Raw genomic sequence first — 24,309 nt, forward strand, 5'->3', positions numbered from 1 at the left:
ATTATCTTACCTTGTGGACCCTCCGGTCCTCGAAACTCCTGCGCTACCGCCTGCGTGAGCCACTGCAGCTGCGCCGCCAGGTAGTACCACTCAAAGTCGGGGACTGCCAGTCCCCCCTCTGCACGCGGTCGCATCAGAATATCCATTGCTACCCGCCGTCTGCCTAAACCCCAGACAAAACCAGTAATCAGGGACCTAAGCATCCGAAAAAAGGACGCCGGAATCCACACCGGTAACGTTCGAAAAAAATAAAGCAAACGCTGGAGCACCACCATTTTCAGCAGCGCTACCCTCCCCGCCACCGACAAGGGAAGGGTTCGCCAAAATTCCATACTGCTTCGGAGGCCCCTCACCGCTCCACCCACATTGCCTTCTATTAGGTCGGGTTGAGTGCGATATACACGGACCCCCAGGTAGGGCAAACATCGAGGCTCCCACCGTAGATCCCCCAGTGCCATCGGCATCTGGACATCCTGAGCCAGAGGAAATAAACAGATCTTACTCCAGTTCACCCTCAATCCAGAGACACGGCCAAACTCCTGAAGCAAATCCTTAGCTCCACTCAAAGATTCCTCCACATCCGCCAGGTATATCAGTAAGTCATCCGCATACAAGGAGATATAATGAACCTCTCCCCGCAGTGAAAGACCTTCGTAAGACCGTCCCAGTCTGGCGTGCGCCGCCAGCGGTTTAATCGCCAAGGCGAATAATAACGGCAATAAGGAACAACCCTGGCGGGTGCCTCTACATACCTGATTCGCCGCTGAAACGGTGCGCCCCGTGCGAACCCTGGCTGTGGCAGCGTTATACAACAGCGTCGTCCACAGCACAAACTGATCTCCCAAACCGAAGTCCCGCAATACTCGGAACAAATAAGGCCACTCCACGCTGTCAAAGGCCTTCTCAATGTCAACCGATAACACCGCTGCTCCCAGTCTCCTGTCCCTGTCGTCGCCCATGACTCTAATCAGCCGACGTATACACGTCGCGGTATTCCTGGTGGGAATAAAGCCCGCTTGGTCCAGGTGAACCAGAGCAGTCATGTGTTCCAGCAGACGCGTCGCCAAGATCCTACTCAGAATTTTATAATCCACCGTGAGCATGGAGAGCTGCCGATAAGCCGCTCTGGAGCTGGGATTCCCACCTCTCTTCAGTAGTGGGACTATGATCGCCTCCCTGGTGGTCGTTGGTAGCCTGCCTATGTCCCATAACTCTCTATACACTGCTTGTAAATGCGGCGCAAGAAGGTCCATATACGCCGCGTAGAATTCTACGGGAAGGCCATCAGCCCCCGGCGTTTTCCGTCTAGCCATGTGTTTAATTGCTGCACGGATCTCCCCTAGCGAGATATCCTCTCCTAACCCCTTTTCATGCTCCGGGTCTAACCGCGGGAGACGCGCTGCGGTCAAGAAGTCTGAGGCGCCACCTGGGAGTTCCCGCATTGAACTCTGATAAAGCTGTGTATAATAAGCAAGGAACTGGTTATTAATTTCGGCTTGCGAGTATACTAAACCCCCGTCTGCGCGGTCAGTGACAAGATCGGGGAGCCCCGGATCGCCGGGTTAGCCAGCCAGGCCAATAAGGATCCTACCCGATCTCTCTCAGCATGGGCTCTTACAGAATACTCTTTATAATCAAAACAGCGCAACCTTTCAACCTGTACTGCCACCCGCTCGCGTGCTTCCACAACTGCTTCCTGCCCCTTCTCCCTCACATGACTATCCTTCTCCGCCCGACGAAAGCGCTCTTCCTCTTGCTCTGTCACGTAGCAACGTTTTACGGGTTCCCGCCGTTGAGGAGAAACACACCCCCCGTACCACCGCCTTAAAGGCATCCCACTCCTGGGCTCTACCCGACGCCGTCCCCGCGTTGTCTGAGAAGTAGTATCCAATACCAGCTCCGACCTCCGCTCTAAAAACCGGGTCCTCTAACCACACTGGGTTCAAGCGCCACGTGGGAATCACCTGACGCTGCCTGGACCACCGCACTGTTATCAGACAGGGATTGTGATCAGAAATAGTCCTCGCCAAATACTCACTATAAAATGTGAGCTCCTGAGCCCCTGGAGAGCACAAGACACTGTCTAATCGTACATGCAAATCATGCGGCACTGAATAAAAGGAATAATCCCTAACCGTGGGGTGGTGAGTTCGCCACACCTCCACTAAATGCCAGGCAGATTGCCATTCTCGTCGTACCTTAGCCAATCTATGGACCGCAGACTGGGCCAGTGGCGGGTGGGAGCGGTCCAATTCCACATCAGTGACAGAGTTAAAATCGCCTCCTAGAAACACTGTACCGGTCAAGAAGGGCGCCAACTTCCCCGACGCACGCGAAAAAAAGGCTGAGTGATCAATATTCGGGGCGTACAGGCTACACAATGCTACATCTCTCCCATCTAACCGACCCATCACCGCCACAAACCTCCCTTCTGGATCGACCACAGTAGTCGCAGGCTGGAAAGGAACACCCGCCCGCACCCAGATCAGCCCGCAAATCGCCCACCGGGGTCAGCAATACGCCAGGGACCTCCCTGATGTCACGGGCAGCCCCAGGGCGAGCAGGAAATCAGGATTTTAAGCGAGGCGAGCGCGGAGCTCTTTGCTCACGCAGCCATACTCTCCGGTGTCCAAGCCAGGCCCCCCCCTGTTATTGATTCTTCATGTTCCTCCTGTCTAGGGCGAGTGTTCACTAGTCTGTCCCTAATAATCCTGGCTCTTTTGTAAGAGAAGAGTGGTTTGTCCCAATTCAGGTGTCCAGTCTTTAGGATACTCCAGTGTTTATTTATGGACCTAGTCACTTGTTTAGACAGTGTGTTATATGTGGCTACACATGTGAGCGGTGGTTTTTGCTCAGTTGTGACATGGTCCTCTAGGAGTGCCTCTCGTGGTTGGTTTCTTGCCCGATTTCAGCATTTCCTTAGTATGGTCTGGGTAGCCCCTTTTTGAGAGTTCCTTGGTGAGGTCAGTGGCCTGGTTCCGGTAGTCTTGTAACTTGCTACAATTTCTCCTTAGTCGAAGATACTGGCCGTAACGGAGATTTTCTTTGTGCCCTGGGATGGAAACTTTCAAATCTTAGCTAATTGTTTTTTGCAGTGGGCTTGTGGTGAGTCCTGGTTTCCAAATTCCCTTCTTCTTTAGTGATGACTATATCAAGGAATACCATAGTCTCTTTGTCTATATAGTGGGTGAACCTCAAGTTGTCAACAACTAGGTGTTGCGAGGCATTTTTCACAGATGGGTATATCCTCAAATAGTCCTCTTTGCAGACGTAAACATAAAATGCCAAGACTACGCGTCCAGATTTGCCCAATCAGGGTCAAATGGAAATGCCCTTTTGATAAATCGGTCAGGGAAATTTCTCTGTGTATTTCCACCAACTCCTCTCATTCCAACAGTGATTCTCTAGTATACCAATCTCAAACCAGAATGATACTAATAGTCCCAGAGTGGCCTTGCCAGTGATGGTTCACAGACCTTCGACATGTGTCAGAGAGGCCCCACAAGAGGCTGCTGTGCTGACAGGATCTCCTATTTAGGTTCCGGGACTTGTACTGCATCTCAACCTCTCATCCCTGAACTTGACAGCACTGATGCTGATTTCCTCCTATATGGACATATAGTGCTTTCCAATGAGTGTATAGACATTTTCAGGGAGGCTAAGAGACCTTCCACAAGAAGGACATATGCTTTTAAATGGAAAAGGTTTTATTTTTGGTCTATACAGAATAATCACAATTCAATTTCATGTCAGGTAAATGTAGTCATCCTGTATCTGCTATGCTTAGCTAAATCAGGGCTGCAGTTCACTTCAATTAGGGTACACCTTTCAGCATATAATAAATCTCCTTTACAAACATCCTGTTTCAAAATTCCAGTGGTGAGGGATTTTCTCAAAGCTGTTAAATAGGTGTCCCCTCCAGTTAGGAATCCCTCTCCTCCATGGGAACTTAACCAGTACGGTGTGCATGATGGAATGGTTTGGTCATGCGCCACGATGCTTGTGTGCCGCGGACGGAACCATGCCGTCCTCTGCACACGAGCACCAAATACTTCTGCTGTAAACAGAGGTATTTCCTTTTATTTTTTTTGCCTCTGGAAGAGCTTCCCCAACCTCCCAAGACATTTTTGTTTGTGAAAGTGAAATAAGCAATCTGCTCATTTCACTTTCATTGCCGTCGTTCTTGCGGGGCTATCTCAGCCTCCCAAGCACCTAGGCAGACTGGACGGTATCATTAGAAAGGGGAGAGTTTCCCCCCTTTCCAATAGTACCCTTCCCTAGGGGATCCCTGCTTGTAGCTTGGCAAAGTAGAGCAATCCCCAAGAAGGGATCCACCCACTAGACACCAGGGAGGGGCGAGTGGCCCCTTGGGCAAGGGCTTTTGCACCCCATATGTAATGGCCATATTCAGTCTTTCTGCCCCCCCCCCCACCTCCAACCCTGGGTGGGGGGTAGTAGCACCCAGTCAGCTACCTCCCAGGGGAGAGGGGGCAGAAAGTCCACTAGAGATTATTGTTTTTTTTTAATTTATTTTTTTAATAAAAAAGGGGTCGGGCTGCCCACAAAATATGCTAGTAGTATGATTCTTCTATAATATTAATAGTTTGCTCAGTGGATTTTCAGACGTTTTGTGTTCCACATGACCTATTCTGTGTTCTAGATTCGTTCTGCCCCGACCTATTACCATGTTAGGTCACTTATTGACTTTCTTCTGACCATAGACAATTCTCTTCACTCTGTTGGTGTTATCTGCCTGGCCTGAGTTTGATTCGGTTGTTGCATTATATACTTAGGTCAGGAGCCATCAGGGTCGAAACCTTCTTGTTTCCTCTGTTGCCTTCTCTTGCTGAGACAGGTCAGCGGGCGTCCTGCTCCCATGGGTTTCCGGTGTACAATCCTTCTAAACATGGTCCTTTATTGGGACATATGTGCCTAAGTATGCTTTATGCATAACTCTCTTTTCTGAGTGTGATATTTACCGCAGTCGTTCTCTCTCTCTGAACTCTGTCTTCTGACCAGGTTCATACTACTTGGGCATTCTTTGTAGTCTCTGTTCGCAGACCCTCCTCTGGGGATAGTATGGCTTGGATATCTGATTCTAAAGTAAGGATGAATAAGTTACTTACCTGCGGTAACAATGCTCTCATCCTTTTTGCCCCAACGGACCTACCAGATCTGGGAGAAGAACGCCCGCTCCTCCGAAATGCCCCTCCAATGTGGTGTGCCTCAGGGCTCCTCCCTGAGCCCCACATTATTTAATATCTATATGTCCACATTGGAGGAGGTTATCACCCCATTCGGAGTGAGCGTCGTCAGCTACGCTGACGACACGCAACTAGTGGTGTCTCTGTCCCACCCCAGACAACACACAGCTGACCTATTCAACTGCCTTACGCAGGTCCACCGCTGGATGAATAGATCAGCCCTTAAGCTAAATGGGACGAAAACTGAGGTCCTTCTGCTTGGTCCAAAAGGAATCTCACTTTCCCCGGACATCTGGCCAGCCTGTCTGGGCCCTCCCCCTGAACCTAAAACAGAGGTAAAAAGTCTGGGTGTTTGGATCGACTCTGATCTTTCATTCAATATTCAAGCTAAGAAGGTAGTCGGGACCTGCGTTGGTCTCCTAAAAACTCTGAGGAAAGTCCTGCCCCTCCTACCCCCCAAGTCCCAAAAACTGTTAATCCAAGGCCTTATAATATCGAGGTTGGATTACAGTAATGTGATTTATCTGGGCGCCCCTGAAGCGACCCTCAACAAGCTTCAGAGTATCCAGAACACCGCTGCCCGGATTATCACAAACACCCCGGCCAGAACCTCGGCTAAACCTGCTCTCAAACTCCTCCATTGGCTCCCGATAAGGGAGCGAATTAAATTCAAGGCCTTGTGCCTTGTCCATAAATCACTGCACAATCAAGGCCCCCCAGTCCTTAGCAAATTCATCACCCCCTATAAATCTACAAGATCCCTCCGCTCAGACGCAGAAAACTTCATTAACGCCCCAAGATTCAAGAAAGCCCGATCAGGAGGAAGACGTTTTTCGGTCCAGGCTGCACGTCTCTGGAATTCGCTCCCTCGTGACCTACGACTTGAACCACAATATCTGCGCTTCAGGAAGCAGCTAAAGACTCATCTCTTTCCCTAATCATATTTGTCTGCCCTCTCCTTATTCTGTATCTTTGTCCCTCCCCAACTCCTTCTTTTTCTCTTGGTCCCTGGCCCACCGTACTTCAGAATTAGGGTCCCTAGCGCTGGGATACCTCTGGGTGACTACGCGCTTTACAAAAATAAAATAATAATAATAATAATAATAATGTATCTGGTGGAGACTGGATCTAGCCGCAGATTCTTACAACCTCCCATCTTTCCCACACTGCAAACTTTTTTTTTCCTGCTTCTTCTTCTTTCATGTTGATCCTGCTTGGAATATCTTCCTTGTAGACATTCTTGCTGTGTGGCAGACTCATGGGACATCCTACTTGCAGATATCCTTATTGCGTTGCAGGGTCGTCCCAGCTTCATTTCTGGATTCTCCTCCATTAAGTACGGTGGTACCCTCGGTGGTTATGTCTGTCTCTTTAGAAGTTTATGAGAACATTGCTGTTTCTGTTTTCTCTCCTGAGTCTTAGACTTCTTGCCTCTGTTGACTGTAACCTTTTTTTTGTTTTTGTTTTTTTGCATTCAACGGGTATGTGACGCATGGTGTCTTTAGTTTTGGCACAGTGTTCCAATCAACAGATTCTGTTGTGGCTCCACGTTTAGAGCGCAGACTTTAGTCATGAAGAAACTTATGTCAGCGCGTCCGCAGAGGGGTTATATGGACACCGCTGACGTCGTATCAGGGGACAATGTCTCGGCTGAGTCTCTTGATGCCCCCTGCCGGCACGCAAATGTACTGGGTGAAAAAGTCTGGATCCAGTCAGGTGCTTGGAGAAGATTCTAAAGTAAGGAATCGGCAGGTAGATCCTGTCTCAATCAGATACATTGTTGAGGTTTGGGGCTATGATTCCATGCACTGTAAAGCTTCTCCGGTAGGCCCTCAGTGCTCCCGGTACACGTCTTCCAGAACTGGACAGCAAGCTAGGGCTGCTGCCGACCAGAGACGCGTTTCTGCCCTCCTGCTGCTGAGCCAAGCTCGAGCAGGGGAAGGCAGAACCAAAGATATCCTGTTCCTGGGTGGTGGGACCACCTCCCAGACAGGGTTTAGTGCATTGGGACAGGGTGGGGGGCGCTAGCCAACGCCAATGAGACTGCTTGAAGTCCGCATTTAGTGCCCTCCTTGCATACACCAGTTCAGGAAGCTGTTGGCTCCTGCTCTGGTGCAAAACTGGACAAAGACATGAGAGTATACTCCCCACTGTTCAGCCCCTCCTCTGGGAAGAACCCCTGAATCATGCCAGCCCTTTCCTAAGGGTACTTAAGGGCTTACCTGTATGGGTCCCTAGATTCATCGTCGGACAAGATTCAGATCATATTCCACTTCAACTTCGACCATCTGGACACTCTGGACTTTGCTGGACCTCGCCTTGGGAACCAAGACTTAAACCGGGAAGATTCCTGCTGATCCTAGTGTCATTGTCCTGCTGGTCTACTGCAACATCTCTGCCTGTGCTCCATACATGTTCTTCACCAGGCGTGAGGACATCCAAGACACCTGAAGGAATCTTGGAGTGAAGGAGTCACTCCCCTGCATCTGCAGGCACTGCAACGCAACTGACCGGTCTGCTGATCCTGGGCTCCCACAGACTCCGAAAGACTCAGCAACACAGATGGGGGTTCTCCACCTCCCTCAAGGCCTGCACTAACTTCATATCGAGTTTGAGGCCAGTATCCCTTGTCGGAACCACTGGAACATAACTCCTCTGCACCGCTTTGACTTGCCTTTGCCCAGGGTTGTTGGCTCTCTTCTAGAGATATTCGGGCTCCTAGAGGCTCCAACCTCAAGCAACTCCTACAGTCAAGATCCTTGCCCTCACCACTTCCTCTGCACTATGGGTCTTCTTCATTGGTGAGCTGCTCGAGGTCCTCTTGTGACTCCTGGGCCTTCGTGGGTCCTCTTGAGGGTCTTCTTTGGCTCCAGTGGGCTCCCCTGCTTGCTTGGGGCCTACTCTTACTTACCCACTCGGGGTGAGTCACCTGGACCTTGCTGGTCCCGATACTGCACCTTTTTCGATGACTACTTTGCTGCTGCCAAGGCTTTTTGGTGCTCCAGCGGGACACTGACCCCCTGGCTCTCGACGTCCGCTCATAAACGGCTTCTGGTCTACCACAGCATTGCCTGGTCCGCACAGCTGCAACTTCAAGGGTACAGTCAACCTCTCCTGCATCTCCGACAACAGTGGGCATTCGTCTTCTGTGCCTTCTGGATACTCCTGAGTGGTTTAGACACTGTCCCCTCTGCTTTCAGGTACCTCTCATCTTGAATCCACCTTTGGGTTCCACCAGACTCCTTCGTTGTCTATTCCAGTGATATTTTTCCTGAAGTCCTTCATTGTGGTCTACGGCGGTTTCCAATGTCAATTGACACCTATGCACCCGGCTTTCCGGGTGTAGATATCCTGGTTCCTGGTGTATCCACCAACCTTCCATCTTCCACTGGGGGGTTTCTTCAGGGTACACCGGCAAGGGTCCTTCGTCTATGAAATTGCAACCGTGACGTACCTATTGACTAACATTGAGCACGCGGTCATGTTCCCACTCTGCACATGACCTCCAATGGTTTCCTAGATGCTCACCTTGGGTGGTTCCTTGGTTCTCCGGCTCTTCTATGCCATCTGGGTCCATTCTTGACTAGAGTTGTGGTTCGCATTCCACTATTTTAGTATATGGTTTGGTCTCCCCCTGGAGACCACTGTCTATTTGTGCTACTTACGTGTTCTATTTCCTAAGTATTGTGTGTTTTGTGTTTATATCTCTGGGTTGGAGATAATACAATGTGTGAGTTTAATAAAATAGATATTTCTATAACTACACTGTAGTACTGGTAAAACATGCTGCTCTACTCTCCTAGACTAAGCCTGAAGGCTGCTCTACACAGCTACCACTTAGAAAGCTTTTTTAAGGTTGTCGAAGACCACTAAAATCACCGTACGGGTTGGTTGGATTAGTGCAAGGTGCTATACTTACATAAGTGAGCACCATATACTAAGCCAGCCTCTTGCTCACCCTTGGACTTTATTGAATTATGGAGTGCCTTAGAAGCAAAAGCCGTACCTTGGTCCGAGTGTAATGTGCAACAGGCATAAGTCCTGACGAAGACTTGCAAGTCTTTAATGACAGTTTGAGCATCAGTTGAGTGCTGCGGCCAAATCCAGAGGATCCTGGAGCAAGAATCAACTGCAAACAAAATAAATTTGAAAGCAGTATCAGAAATCAAGGGACCGCAATGATGTAGCTAAATACAGCCATAAGGCCAACTTGAAATAAACATATGTGTCTGTAATGGACGAGGCACAGTAGAACTCCTAATTTATTGACAAAAGTCACAATATAAGACATATTTTCTGGTTTGTTGGTATAACCCTTGTCATCAATACCATTATTGTAAAAGTGAAATAATGGCAGCCACTCCGGCATTTGCTGAAGCGACGCCTTCATATGCGGCAATTATTAAAGGCCATCTGCGCTCATATTAAAGGCCATATTAATATTGAATATTAATTATTAAAGAACATAGTCAGTCTTCCTCGTCACAGTCACTAAGGAGCGTATACCCAAGCACCAGACAAACAAAGAAACAGACATCCAAGATGCCAAGGAAAACACAATGCAGACAAGCACAACCAGCGAACAGCTGCCAGGATGGCGGATGCCAAAACCCCAGAAGAACCACTCCCATCCGCAAAAAAATGCGAGAAGAAGGCACATGGGGAGGACCAAGACGCCGAAGCACAAAGCACCAACAAGGAGGCCTCTTGAAAGAAACCCAGGAGGAAGACACATCGATTGTAACAACCCTGAACGATCGGGGAAGAGAGACCCCCGGACGCAGGAAGGCCAAAGAGAAGTGGACCGAACCCAATGGGAACAGAGGCCTTCGTAGGACGACGGCCATGCCGGGCAACCCCAAGGGTGACAAGAAAAAGTCCACCAGGCGAAGGGAAGTCGCATGCCAAGGCAGATCACCAGAGCCATGGGCAAACCAGGGAAAGGAGCCGAATCCCCACCCCAAAGAGGGGCAGCCGAGGACATTTAGGAGAAGGCTTGGCCAGGACGATGGCCCAGGTAGGCAGGGAAGAAACGTAAGAAGAGGACCAGCAAACGTCCAGCACCCCCAACGTTGCCCAAATGGAATGGACCAGGATGCAAAGCATGAAGGACCAAAGAAAGTCCCCCAGGGGGGGAACAGGCGAAGCAATGACATGCCGTTGCAGGAAAAAAACACGCAGAAGGCAAGAAGCCAAAGACCAAGGGAGATGAGAGATGACCCCCGGATAGCCGCAATGGCGGACCACCGGCAGCAGAGAAGCACAAACCGCTCCGAAGGAACTCACACAGAACCCTCACACAGGCAACACGGAGAAATCCTGCGAAGTAGAAACCCGCCAGCGATGGCCGCAGAACCCAAGGGTACAGCACATCCGAAAACACCGGGAAGAACATGCACCACAATGTGAAACATCGAAAGCAGTGCAGTGGGAGCCAGGGCTACCAGAGACACAAGACTCACCATAGAGCCACAGCTCCTTGGTAGTACCATTGCCTTATTCATCGACCGGAACTACAAAACAGAATATGAACACAATCTATGGAGGAAGGACTGTGACCTTAAACACTAGGTCACACCATCACCGTCATCAACTACCAAACCCCCAACGCCAACCGGCTGAGTGCCAGACGAAACAGGAGAGGAGAGTGGAGCGGAGAAGGAGACAGCGGGAACCTCCACAGAGGAGCAACCGCCAGGAAGGAGGAGGGGACACCAAGGCTGGCGAGAAACCAAAGCACCAACACCCCACGCAAGGAAGAAGAGCGGAAACCATGGCAGAAGAGCAACCTGAGGGGATGCAAGCGAACCAGCCAGGGCCACCTGAATCACCCTGCCAGGACCCTGAAGAGAAACAGGAGAAGGAGAGCCAGCCAAACCGCACCGAAGCAAAAGAGGAGAGCGAGCTCCCCCCCAGAAGGTGAAGAAGGCATGGGACACATGAAGACCGGTCGGACCTGAACATTACACGTCGCCAGGTGATGGACAAAGTAAACAGGAGCAGCGAACACAGCAGCCAGCACCACCCAAGACTAGGACATCCAGCGAATCGCGGGGAACCAAGAACCCCTGGGGAAGAATCAACCAGTCGACAGGGAAGGATGTAGCATTGGCAGGAACCGAACCAGTGTCCTGCGAGAGCCGATGCCACCAGAAGCACAAGACTTACCAATGAGCAAAAGCCCATTGCAGAACCAAGCACCCCAGGGGCATGCATTAGTCCCCCCAGGGGAGCCAAGGCCGAAGGAAACACCAGAGGGACAGAGGGCAACCCAAAGAGGATACAAAAAGGAGGAGCTGACCCAGGGCAATAACTGCAACACCCCTGAAAGTGAGGATGCAAAGGTAGCCCACAGCACCAGGTAAATCCTGGTGGAAACTCATCCAGGAACAAACCAGGTCCGACCATGCAGACCTCCGAGAACAGACGAGAGGAGGAGTTAACAGGGTCGTTAAGCAGTAGGCACAAAAGGGCCAAGGAGTCAGAAGGGCCTCAGAGGAAACAAGAGGCAGGAGCCGCAGCAACACACCAACAAGGAACAGGAAGCAAAAAGATGATCATGGCCAAGAGACCCAAGAAAGGGCAGAGACCCCGGACAGGCCTGAAACCCTGAAACATAGAGCCCAGCAACCCAGACCCAACACCGGCCCGGGAACCAACTACTGCCAGGCGAAGGACCCAGGAGCCGCAAAAGGCGTGAGAACCAATCCGACCGCCCACCGTGAGAGAGGCAGGAAGTGGCAGAGGCATCCGGAAAGGTAGCACCAGAAAGCGGAAGCCGGGAAACGGCAGAGAAAGGGGTGCCACGGTTACAACACCACCCCTGAAAGCGCTGGGAGGAACCCTGCACAAGACTGGGGATGACCAAAGGCACGCCCAGGATGAGCCTGTGACACCAGATGCTCAAGATGAACCAAGGAGTAAGAGCTCCGCGGGCCAAGGGCCCGTCTAACGGGACACGTGTAATTGAAAAGTGCACGTATCACCCAAGGGTCATAAGGCACTGAATAACAGACCTATAGTGTAACCCAACTCAATGGAACTCATTATATCGACCACAGACGGATAAAAGGCAGAGTGGACCCCCGGAAACAGAACCTGTGACCGTAAGGTCGAACACAGGTCCCTACAGTGGATGCAGTAGTCCACAGTGCCACCAGACCTAGCCCCATACAGAAAGAGAGGCAAACCGAATCAAAAACTCAGTAAGGAAGCCACCACCACTGAAGCACCAGGGAGCGAACACAAAACCAAGGGGAAGAGTCCGAGACCATAACCAAAAGGCCACAGTGACAGAACGAGGCGAAGCCTGCTATGAAACGTGCGATGTTAGCACTGCATGAACATATACCACCACGGAACACATCGAATTGTAACCACATGAAAAACAGTATACAAGGAGCGTAGACACACCCCGTCCGGGAAACTCGTGCTGCACGAATTGGTCGACCAGCAGGCATAATGTTCTGGGAGTACCTATTCCACCACAGAACCCGATCTATAGAGACACCAGGATTTGAACACATAGCCCGAGTAGCAAGAGACAGAGACCGTACATGCAAAAAGCAGCAACATAGGATGCAATGTCACGGGGAGCGTAAGCGACCTGCCCCGAATCACAGGATGGCGATGCTGCCGCCGAGATCCGAACCCGGTTCACCAGGGGGAGGACAACTGCCCTAGCCGGTAGACTGAATCCACACCCCCCACTGTCAGGAAGCGAGCCCATTCCCGCGTCACCACAATGGGAAACATAGGCAGGTGACAAGCAGGAAGGGCCAACACCGAGCCAGATCTCCATTGAGACCCATGCAAGCTTCAGTGTGTGCAGGGATCCGGTACCGATGAGGGAACAGAACGCTGGGAGGAGCCACCATTACCTCACGATCACCATGCGTGAGACAGGACAGAGGCAGCGAAAGAGAAGGGCATGTGGGAGGGCAAGCCTGCTAACCACAAACCACAGGACATGAGCTGAGGAGCCGGTGCCCAGCCCCCGCTCCAAGCAGTACAGCTGCCGGCGGGGAAACCAACAAGACGCCCACCACGAGGAGTAATAAGTAGTGCCTCATGCAGCATCATCAGATGGAAACGCAACGCAACACCACACCGGGACGCATGAAGCGGGTTTCCCAGCACATAAGACGTGTAGCCGAGACCCTTGATCATCGGAAACAGCAGCCACTCGCAAGAGCACACTAAAGTGCAACAACAGTGGACTGTGAAAAACACACACAGATGCACCGTTAAACACATACCGGCTACAACATCTCGGAGGACCGGGGGGAGGTTCGAAAGCTCCCTGCATTGCAAATTCCTCACATTCACTCCTTGGGACGTGCAAGCAACCAGCATGGGTGCAGCAGAAGCGCATCGTTTAAGTACTACGCACAAACCAACACCGCAATCCATCCTTCAAGAGGAGGAAAACAAAAACGCATCTGATTGCTCAAGTGTAGGTAGCGTAGACGGGTCACAAACCCAGCACCGCCGCAACCCAGATGCACAGCGTGGGGAGGTGGTGCAAACGCAAATAAAATTCCGGGCAAAGTGGACAGGTAGCCGCCCCCCATCGCTCAGCGCAGGAGTGGCGCCAAACAAAACTGCCGCCCCCTCCAAACAATTAAATAAGAAAGTAACATTTACTTCACAACCAAAAACCCACATCAAGTGAAATTCACAAGTAGGAGGGGAGCGGAGGTTGTAATACAAACGGGGACACTAGAGCAGACCCCGGAAAATAAAGATACATCACCGAGACCGGACAAACTAACCGCCTTGGACACTGTAGATGGGTGTTCTGAAGGAACACAGTGAAAAAAACAGGATGTTTCCTGTGTTGGTCCCACCCTTATAGGCCAGGTGACAGGTACTTCCTGTCAGGCGGCCATATTGGGAGGACCTTTTTAATTTATGGTAAATATTGTGTCTGTAACATGGGGTGCTCCTTGGTGACTGTGACGAGGAAGACTGACGAGGATGGTAATGCTATCTACTCTTGCTAAATGAGGATTCAATTCATCATCTGTTAAATAGATGACGTCGACATAGGACACGTCGACATAAGACGGAGCATCTGGGTAAATGCAATGCAGAATTGCTAAAATACCTGCCACAAAGACACCTGGCCTATTTGTATAGCCCATAGGCAAATTAGTATAGCGCCGTTGAGAGCCAAGGGCAGAAAATGCAGACTAATCCTGGCTCTCTGGAGCCAAATTGTGACTGAAAAAGCTGTTGGAAATATCCAACATAGTCTTACATTTTTTGAAAACAATATTATTAATAAAAGCCGAACTATGCTTTTTGTATATGACAAATGGAGGTGGTGCAAGGGCTCTTTCAGCAGTGAAGAGATGCTTGGTTAGATCTGTTTGCCACTGAAGAGAACGCACGGTGTCAGTAATACTGCACACCTGAGTTTTCAAGGCGGCTATCGCTCTGCGATGCCTCTTGTCGCGAGTGGAGCTCAGCCCTGCTGTACCTCTCATCATATACCACTCCTACCCAGGGTTCTGAAGAAGTTCAGGAACGACTGGGCCCAAGCCATTCTTGTGGCTCCGCACTGGGGGAGTAGAGTCTGGTATCCAGTGCTTCTGAAAATGATCGCCAATCCTCCGATGAGGCTGCCCCTTTGGGAGGATCTTTTATCCCAGCAGCAGGGGAGAGTCCTCCACCCGAACATGTCAACTCTTCTCCTCCATTCTTGGAGATTAAGCGGCGGCAGTTGATTGCTTTTGACCTTCCTCCCAAAGTATGCAATGTTATTTTGGCAGCCAAGCGGCCCCCCACTAAGACCGTATATGCCTGCCGTTGGCAGGAGTTTATTTTATACTGAACAAAAAAGTCTATTGCCCTCTGTCTGTTTCTCTTTCCGCAGTACTTCTGTTCATTCTTGCCCTTGCCTAGCAGGGCTCTGCTTTGGGTACTCTTAACAGGTACCTTTTTGCTCTATTTGCTTTTTTGCGGCTGCCAGTCCAACCCTCTCTCTTTAGGTCTCCAATTGTAAATTGTTTTTTGAAGGGGCTGGCTTTCTTGTTTCTGCCCTCGCCCTCTGTTATGCTGCAGTGGGACCTTAATTTGAGCCTCACTTTTCTTATGTGTACTCCTTTCGAGAGACTGCAGAACTGTTCCCTCTAGCTGCTTACCATCAAGACTGCCTTTCTGGTGGCGAAAAATGCCTGGTCGGAGGGAGAGTGAGTTGCAGACACTATCTTGTACGCCTCCCTACATGATAAAGCACCCGTGCTTCGTTCTTGCCAAAGGTGTTGACCCCATTCCATCTGGGTCAGCCTATCACGCTGCCCACCTTCTTTGGTTCCCCCCCCCATCTCTCTAAGGAAGAAGAGCATCTCCACTGCCTGGACCCAAAATGAGCATTGTTATTGTACCTCGACCGCACACAAGAGTTCCGGGTGGACAACTAACTTCTAGTGGGGTACGTGGGAGCTAGGAAGGGTTGGGCAGTGCAGAAAAGGACCATTTCTGGCTGAGTCGTTCTCTTTATTAAGATCTGCTATGCCCGGCGAGGAAGCAGCTCCATGGGGGTTTAAGGGCCCATTCCACCAGGGTAAGGACTGCGACTACAGCCTTGGCTCGGGGTGTCCCAGTCCTGGACATCTGTCAGGCTGCAAGGTGGACATCTTTGCATACATTTACCAAGCACTACTGCCTGGACAGTCTGGTCCGCAGGGATGGCCATTTTGCTCATTCGGTCCTGCAGGACATCTTAGTGTGAGGAATTTGTCTGCAACCCACCGCTGGGAGGGTATGGCTATGGTATCTAATTCAAAGGTAAGGAATCTGCAGCTAAAAGTCTCTATCAGATGACAAGTTATCTTCATTGGGTAATGCATTTTCTTATCAAGACCATATCTAGCTGCAGATTCCTTACAGGCCCACCTATGCCTCCCTGCTGTGCAACCTGATTTTGTTAGGGCTAGGTTTACTCCCTTTTTCAGGACCCTAGTTTTGCACACATTTGCGTCAGTTACTTCGTGGCTCTCCGCTTCTGGCATGGAAAAACGAAAATTACTGACGCCCCTTGTTGGCGCCTACATAGGTGACTGCGATGTCATGGCCGACATTAACGACGCCGATGATGTGAGGCGAATTCGAATGGAGCCACCCGAATCAGAGTGGAGCCACCCGAAGGCGCACACAAGGGGTATTGCGCAAGATAACGTTTCCGGATCCAGCCTGACGCCTGACAAATTCAAAGGTAGGGAATCTGCAGCTAGATATTGTCTCTACTAGATAATGCGTTTCCGAAGGTAAGTTACTTGCTCATCAAACTTATTTTCCACAGTCCTACCTGTGCACAGTTGACAGACTTGGAAACATCACCCTCACTTAGCATGCTTCTTGTGGCCTCTGCAATTGAGATGTTGGCGGTGTCCATCATTGCTTCATAGGTCAAAGTGGACGAGTGTTGTGCAAACATGTTCTTTCCTGTGAGTGTGTAAAAAATATAATCAGTCCCATTCCAATCCTGTAATGAAAGCAGCTGTTCTCAACTGATGACTGATCAAACCTTTTCTTAGACACCCAGTGATGGTCTCCACTAGTAAAATTAGAGTTGCAGTCTTGAATAAAATGTCTAATTGATGCAACAGGTCTACCTGGCTGAAGTGGGTTAGTACATAACTTGTGTTCATTTTAATGTGGTGCAGTGAACGGTGATACAATTAACTTGTTTTCCCCTTTACTGAAGGTTTCCACTGTCTTTTTTTTTAATCACACATGCTTTCACTGCTACTTGAATCCAATAGATTGAGGCTGTATTCTCTGACCACGGGTCAACTAAAGGTAGAAGTACCACTATGGCATACCAGCATTTATCTGAATTCAGATGTAGATCAGGTACACATTGGGATAACATTTGCTTAGTGAGTGGCTTATTTCCTTGTGTGAACAGGATCCCCAGGGATCCTTGATTATTTAGTGAATGTGCCATTGTACAAGTCCTTCCTTTCTATATGCCTATTTTACCAAGCATTGGCAAGGTTACCAGGTCTGGTGTTGGCCATCGACCTTTTCACAAAACTTGTTTTATTCTGTCATGGTTTTTGCTAAAGTTTGTTGGTGAAACTTCAGGATCCCTATTAATATTAAAAAATGGCTAAAAGTAAAAATATGTTTTTGTTATCAAAAAAGCCCACAGTACGATAGTAGTCCCTAACTCTGAATGGAATAGTCCCCAACTCTGAATAGAACTATCTTTTGTGTGGCTGTGCTCCCTGTAAAAAGGGCAGCATGCCATAGCTCACAGTTAAGTCAGCAAATTGCTGAAGTGGGCTGGCTCATTGCCAAATGATGCATTTTGTAGTGGGAGGAAATAAAATGAGAATGTGACAACAGAGAAATGAATACAGTCTGGCTGAAAATCCCTGTAACTATGTTTTACATAAATATCTGAAAGAGACCATTAGTTATAGATTCCTTACCTTAGAATTACCCCCAGGCGTCAACTGAATCCAGAGAATTTTTCTGTAGCAGTACCCCTGTGCGTCGGTAGGTGGCGTCGGTTGACTCCGTATCCGTTGCCCGTGTTGTGGTTGCCGGGATGCGGTTTCTACTTAGAAGCCGCTCCTGCGTGCTGATGTCAGGTCTTTCTTTTTCCGCACCAACCAACGCAGATCCGGAAAGAGCCTGTCCCATAGTCACTTTTTGACTAAACTTTTGTCGAGGTCTTTTTTGAGTCCAACTCCTGGTAGCACGAGGGATGTCCCATCGTCGGACCAGCTTCAAGCCTTGTGACTCCTGTCACAAGTTGGTGTCAGTCACGGATCTGTAACTCGTGTGCCTCTGTTGCCTGGAGCGCGACCACGACCCGAAGGCGTCCTCCGACTGCCGGGCCATGAATCCAAAGTCCTTGCGGAGTGCTCCCGAAAGCTCTTGGAGGCCCGGCAGTCCGCTTTCTGCCGTTCGAGGTCCCGGTCCAGAGGAAGGTCTCTGGACCACTCGTGGAGCCATCACCACTCGTCATCAAAGTTTTCTCACGCATCAAGTAAGTCGAAGCACAAGAAGAAGGTGAAGAAGCAGCGTCTCACTTCGCCTTCTCCCCGTCTGTCGGGTGATGCAACGTGTAACCTGGAGTGTCGTCGCTCTCCCGCTCCGACGTCGAAACCTGCTTCGGCGACGGCTCTGTGGTCCGCTCCCTTTCCCGGAGTCTGAGCGTTCCCCGCCCAGCTTCGAGCTTTTTACGAATCGTTGCATAGCTTCTTGGGCAGCCTGACTCTGCTGGCACTCCTTCGGGCCCCATGGACTCAGCTGGAGGCCTTGGGCCTTCAATGCAGGCGGCTCCGATCCACATTTTGTCATGCCAGCCCACAGGCGTTACCTACGGTAGGGCACAAGCATTTTCAGTTCACCGTGCTCCACTTTGGCCTTACCAACGCCCCTCGGCTAATCACGAAAGTGATGGCAGTGGTCGCAGCTCATCTGTGCAGATCACAGATCACAGATTCCAGTCTTCCCCTATCTCGACGACTGGCTGATGAAGTTGGGCTCGCACCAGGCTGTTGTCTACCACCTCAAGACTACAGCGGGCCGCCTCCATTCGCTGGGGTTCACAATCAACGTGCCGAAGTCACACCTTATTCCCTCTCAGAAGCTACTTTTCATCAGAGCAGTTCTGGATACAGCACAGATTCGGGCTTATCCTCCCGAGCAGCGAGTTCGGGATATTCGGGCTATGATACTGACTTTTCAGCCTCTGTCCTGCATTTCGGTGAGAATGACCCTGGGGCTGCTGGGCCTCATGGCCTCCTGCATGCTGCTGGTGGATCATGCCAGATGTCATATGCGTGCTCTGCAGTGGGACTTGAAGTTCCACTATGCACAGCATCAGAAGAATCTCTCCGATGTCGTCCAGATCTCGGAGGGGACTGCACGTCAATTGCAGTGGTGGCTCACAAATCAGGATTGGGTCAAGGGCAGATACCTCTCCCTTCCCCAACAAGAGCTGATAGTGGTGACAGATGCGTCACTCCTGGGATGGGGCGGCCACATGGGAGAGGCGGAGCTCAGGGGTCTCTGGCGGAGTCCTGTCTCCACACCAACCTTTTGGAGATCCAGGCGATCCGTCTTGCACTGAAGGCATCCTTCCTTCTGTCAAAGGAAGAGTACTGCAGGTATTCATGGGCAACACCACTGCCATGTGGTACTTCAACAAAACGGGCGGGGTGGGGTCATGGACCCTGTGTCAAGAGGCTCTTCACCTTTGGACATGGCTGGAACATCAAGGCATTTCCCTGGTGGTTCAACTCCTGGCAGGTTCCTGAAAGCCAAGGCGGACAAGCTTAACTGCCGGTGCATGATGGATCACGAATGGCGTCTACACTCGGAGGTGGTGCAAGGTCTCTTTCAGCAGTGGGGAGAACCTTGGTTAGATCTGTTCGCCACCGAAGAGAATGTGCAATGTCAGCAGTTCTGCACGTTGGAGTTTCCAAGGCGGCACTCGCTCAGCAACGCTTTTTGTTGTAAGTGGCATTGCGGCCTCCTGTTCGCCTTTCAGCCTGTACCACTTCTACCCAGAGTGCTAAAGAAGATCAAGCGCGAGCTGGCCCAAATCATTCTTGTGGCTCCAGACTCGGCACAAAGAGTCTGGTACCCCGAGCTCCTAAGCATGGCCATCGATCCTCCAATCAGACTTTCTCTTCAAAAGGATCTCCTATCGCAGCAGCTGGGGACGGTCCTCCACCCGAACCTGTCAAGCCTCCACCTTCCTGCGTGGAGAATGAGCAGCGACAGTTGACAGGTTTCGACCTTCCTCCAGCAGTCTGTAACAACATCTTGGCAGCCAGGCGACCCTCCACTAAAACGGTGTACGCCTGTAGATGGAACAAATTTGTGGCATGGTGCACAGCAAAGGCTGTGGATCCCTTTTCTGCCCCTCTTGCAGAGGTTCTCCTCTTCATTCTATCTTTATCTTTCTGCTCTGGGCACTCTTAGAGGCTACCTTTCGTCCAGCTCTGCCTTTTTACGCCTTCCTGATCAGCCTTCTCTTTTCAAGTCCCCTATTGTAAATAGGTTTCTAAAGGGCATTACTCGTCTCTTTCCTCCTCTCCTTTTGTAATGCCCAATGGGATTTGAATCTGTCCTTACTTATGTTGTGTGCTCCTATCGAGCCACTACATAATTGTCCACTTCGTCTTTTTACTTTGGAGACCGCTTTCCTGCTTGCCATCACATCTGCTCACAGGGTGAGTGAGCTTCAGGCTCTGTCCTCCAAGCCACCCTTTCTTGCTGTTCATCCGGATAAAGTGGCCCTTCGCACTAGGCCCTCATTTCTGCCCAAAGTGGTAACTTCTTTCCACATAGGTCAGACCATCAAATTGCCCACCTTATTCCCGCCTCTGCACCCTTTCAAAGGGGATGCGAGACTCCACTGTCTGGACCAAAACGTGCGTTGTCCTTCTACCTTGACCACAGTGAAGATTTCTGGCTGGACAATCAACTCTTCGTGGGTTACGTGGGCAACAAGAAAGGTTGGGCTGTGCACAAATGTACCATCTCTCGATGGGTTGCCCTATGCATCAAAATCTGCTTTTCTTCGGCGAAGAAGGAACCTCCAGTGGGACTGCACGCCCACTCTACCAGGGCGATGGCAGCCACCACTGCTTTTGGACGTGGAGTTCCACTGGTTGACATCTGCCAGGCAGCCACGTGGGTATCCCTGCACACGTTCACAAAACATTAATACCTGGATAGCGAAGTCCGGAGAGACCGCTTTTCAGCTATTCTGTTCTCCAGGACTTCCTGGTGTGAACTTAGTTCGCAGACCCACCTCCGGGGTTGGCATTGCTGGGGTATCTATTCTAAGGTAAGGAATCCATAACTAATTATCTCTTTCAGATGAACAAGTTACTTACCTTTGGTAACAAGGTACCTGTAAGAGACATACATTAGTTATAGATTCCTTACCGCCGCACCCATCCTCCCAGTTCTGTGAACTGACTTCTAGGGATATGGATTCTCTTCCAGGGCCCTAGTTATGTGCACCAATGGTCAGTGTCTTGCAGGGCTCTTCGCTTCTGTCGTGGAATGTCCTGTCATTACTGACGTCAGCGAGCATGGGCAGCGACTAAGTAGACAACGTGGCAACAACAATGTGGAGTTGACCAACACCAGGGGTACAGCTACAGAAAAAATTTCCGGATCCAGTCTGACGCCGAGGGGTAATTCTAAGATAAGGAATCTATAACTAATGTATGTCTCTTACAGCTACATTGTTACCGAAGGAAAGTAACTTTTTAGCAAAATCAAAAAAGTCTTTGCTAACACCAGACCTAAACAAGCATTTGCAATGCAATAGGTCTCACATTTGTGAGAGTTAGAGCTATTGGCATTGTAAATGACAATGTCATTTATCTGTGTTTTAGCTTGGAGTGGAGTGGTTGTATGTGGTTTGGAGTGGAATTATGTGGGTTGAATTGGAGGTGGAGGTGTGAGGTGGAATTGCATGGTGTGTAGTGTATTTATGTAGCAGACTTATGTGGTGAAGCCTCGACCCGGTCAAGGTCAGCCCTCCGCAGCCCGCTCCTGGCCACAGCTCTTCTGTGAGCCCCAGGTTCCAGCCAGCAGCCCGCTCGCCGGCTACCGCTCCTGCCTTCCTGGTTTCATTTTGTACTTTGCTCTTATTTTGCAATGGTGCCACCTTCCTTTCTGAACCCCGTTTTTGTTAAACTCGCCGCACCTGCACCCCGTTACCCCCGCCAGGCTCCCACGCAGTTTCCGGCCGCTGCTGCCCTCGCAGCCCCGCCCACCGATCCAGCCCGCTCCCGCCCCTCTCTGCTCCCGCCCCCCTCCCCTTCCTATGCCGACCGCTACGCGGTCGCGCGCAATAGGCGCACCGATGGCGCTTCAGAGGCAAGCCCGTCTGCGCCGTCCGTGCCTCGCCCACGCCAGAACCCCTGACCGTCGAGCACGCCACGACACCAGACTCTGGTACGACACCAACACCCTTCACGCTCTCAACACCGGCTGAGACCACCGCTGCTTCCTGGCTGCCCCGAAACACATTCACGGACCCTTCTCCTGCCACACCTGCAACTTCACATGTGACAGAACCTCCAAGGACCGGACCCAACCACCTCCGCTGCATACTCCTCAACACCCTCTCCGCACGCAAACACGCCATCGAGCTCTGGGACCTGATTGACACCTCCACGCCAGACGTGGCCTTCCTGACCGAGACCTGGTGGAACGACTCCTCTGCACCAGACATTGCCATAGCCATCCCAAATGGCTACAAGATCTCCCGCAGAGACCGCACCAACGGAATTGGAGGAGGCCTATCCATTGTCCACAAATCCCCCCTCCAGGTCTACACCCACGTAGACGACACCAACCACTCCACCGAACACTTGCACTGCCGGATCCACACCGACCCCAACACCACTCTCCAAGGAACACTCATCTACAGGCCTCCCGATCTCCGGGCACTATTCAGAGACTCCATCGCCAACCTCGCCAGCACCCACGCACTCGCCTCCACGGACTACATCCCCCTCGGGGACCTGCACTTCCACCTCGAGAACGACGACGTCAACTCCACCACCCTGATCGACAACCTCTGCCTCCGACAAATCGTCACCGAACCCACCCATGCCGCCGGACACACGCTTGACCCCGTCTTCTCCACAAGCACCCCTGTCGCCTTCAACCACACCACCGAACTCCACTGGACCGACCACCGCTGCATCCACTTCACCTTCAAGAAACCCATCACATACCACCGCACCCGACAGCTACCCCGCCGCTGCTGGAGCAAAGTCACCGAAGATCAGCTGACCTCCACCCTCGCCCAGAACACACCCACCTACCCCACCAACCCTGACACCGCCGACCCGCAATTTCAGACAGTGGATTGATGACTGCGCCAACACTCTCGCCTCGCTCAAGAAGCCCTCCAACAAACACTCCTGCAAGAAGGCCGCCTGGTTCACCGAAGGGCTCCAGACCTCTAAACGCACATGCCGAAAACTGGAGAAGAAATGGCTCCACGATCACACACCGGAAAGCCGCGCAGCCCACAAGGACGCCACCCGCAGACATCACCAACTCATCAGAACAGCCAAGAGATCCTCCTTCAAAGCCCGCCTCGACAACTACGCACACGACAGCAGAGAGCTCTTCAGCATAGTAAAGGAACTCTCCAACGCCAGCGCCAACACCAACGACATCCCGCCCTCGCAAGATCTGTGCGACTCACTAGCCACCTTCTTCCATCGCAAGATCGCTGGCATCCACAACAGCTTCAACACCTCGACCACCCCGACGACGACAGACCCCACCCCGATCGCCACCTGCACCAACCAGCTGACCTCCTGATCCCACGTGAATGACGACGAAACATGCAAAGTCATGAACTCCATCCACTCAGGATCACATCAGACCCCTGCCCACACCACATATTCAACAAAGCAGACGCGACCATCGCTCCCCAACTATGGAAGGTCATCAACATCTCCTTCAGCACAGCAACATTCCCGGAAAGCTGTAAGCACGCCGAAATCAACGCCCTCCTTAAGAAGCCCTAGGCGGACCCCAAGGACCTCAAGAACTTCCGGCCCATTTCCCTGCTCCCGTTCCCGGCTAAGGTCATCGAGAAAATCGCCAACATACAACTGACCCGCCACCTCGAGGACAACATCTTAGATCCATCCCAGTCCGGATTCAGATGAAACCACAGCACCGAGACAGCACTCATCGCCACCACAGACGACATCGGGCGCCAACTCGACAACGCTGAAACTTCAGCCCTCATCCTCCTGGACCTGTCAGCCGCCTTCGACACGGTCTGCCACTGCACACTTAGGACACGCCTCCAAGAAGCCGGAATCCAGGAGAAGGCCCTGGACTGGACCACGTCCTTCCTCTCCGGCAGAACCCAGAGAGTCCACCTCCCACCATTCCGATCCGAAGCCACCAACATCATCTGCGGCATACCCCAGGGCTCATCCCTCAGCCCGACCCTTTTCAACATCTACTTTGCCCTCCTCGCACAAGTGGCCCGCCAACACGACCTGAACATCATCTCCTACGCCGACGACACTCAGCTCATCCTCTCCCTCACCAAAGACCCACACACTGCCAAAAC

General features: G+C 51.2%; 1 protein-coding gene across 2 annotated transcripts in view; it reads left to right on the top strand.

Moving 5' to 3' along the window:
* The window catches only part of LOC144762785 (putative ATP-dependent RNA helicase DDX43), a 989,943-nt gene that overhangs the window by 450,031 nt on the left and 515,603 nt on the right, over positions 1–24,309 (top strand). The gene's annotated exons all lie outside the window — the stretch shown is intronic.

This window comes from Lissotriton helveticus, chromosome 6 (genome assembly GCF_964261635.1).
Source record: "Lissotriton helveticus chromosome 6, aLisHel1.1, whole genome shotgun sequence".
NCBI classification, from domain to species: Eukaryota; Metazoa; Chordata; class Amphibia; order Caudata; family Salamandridae; genus Lissotriton; species Lissotriton helveticus.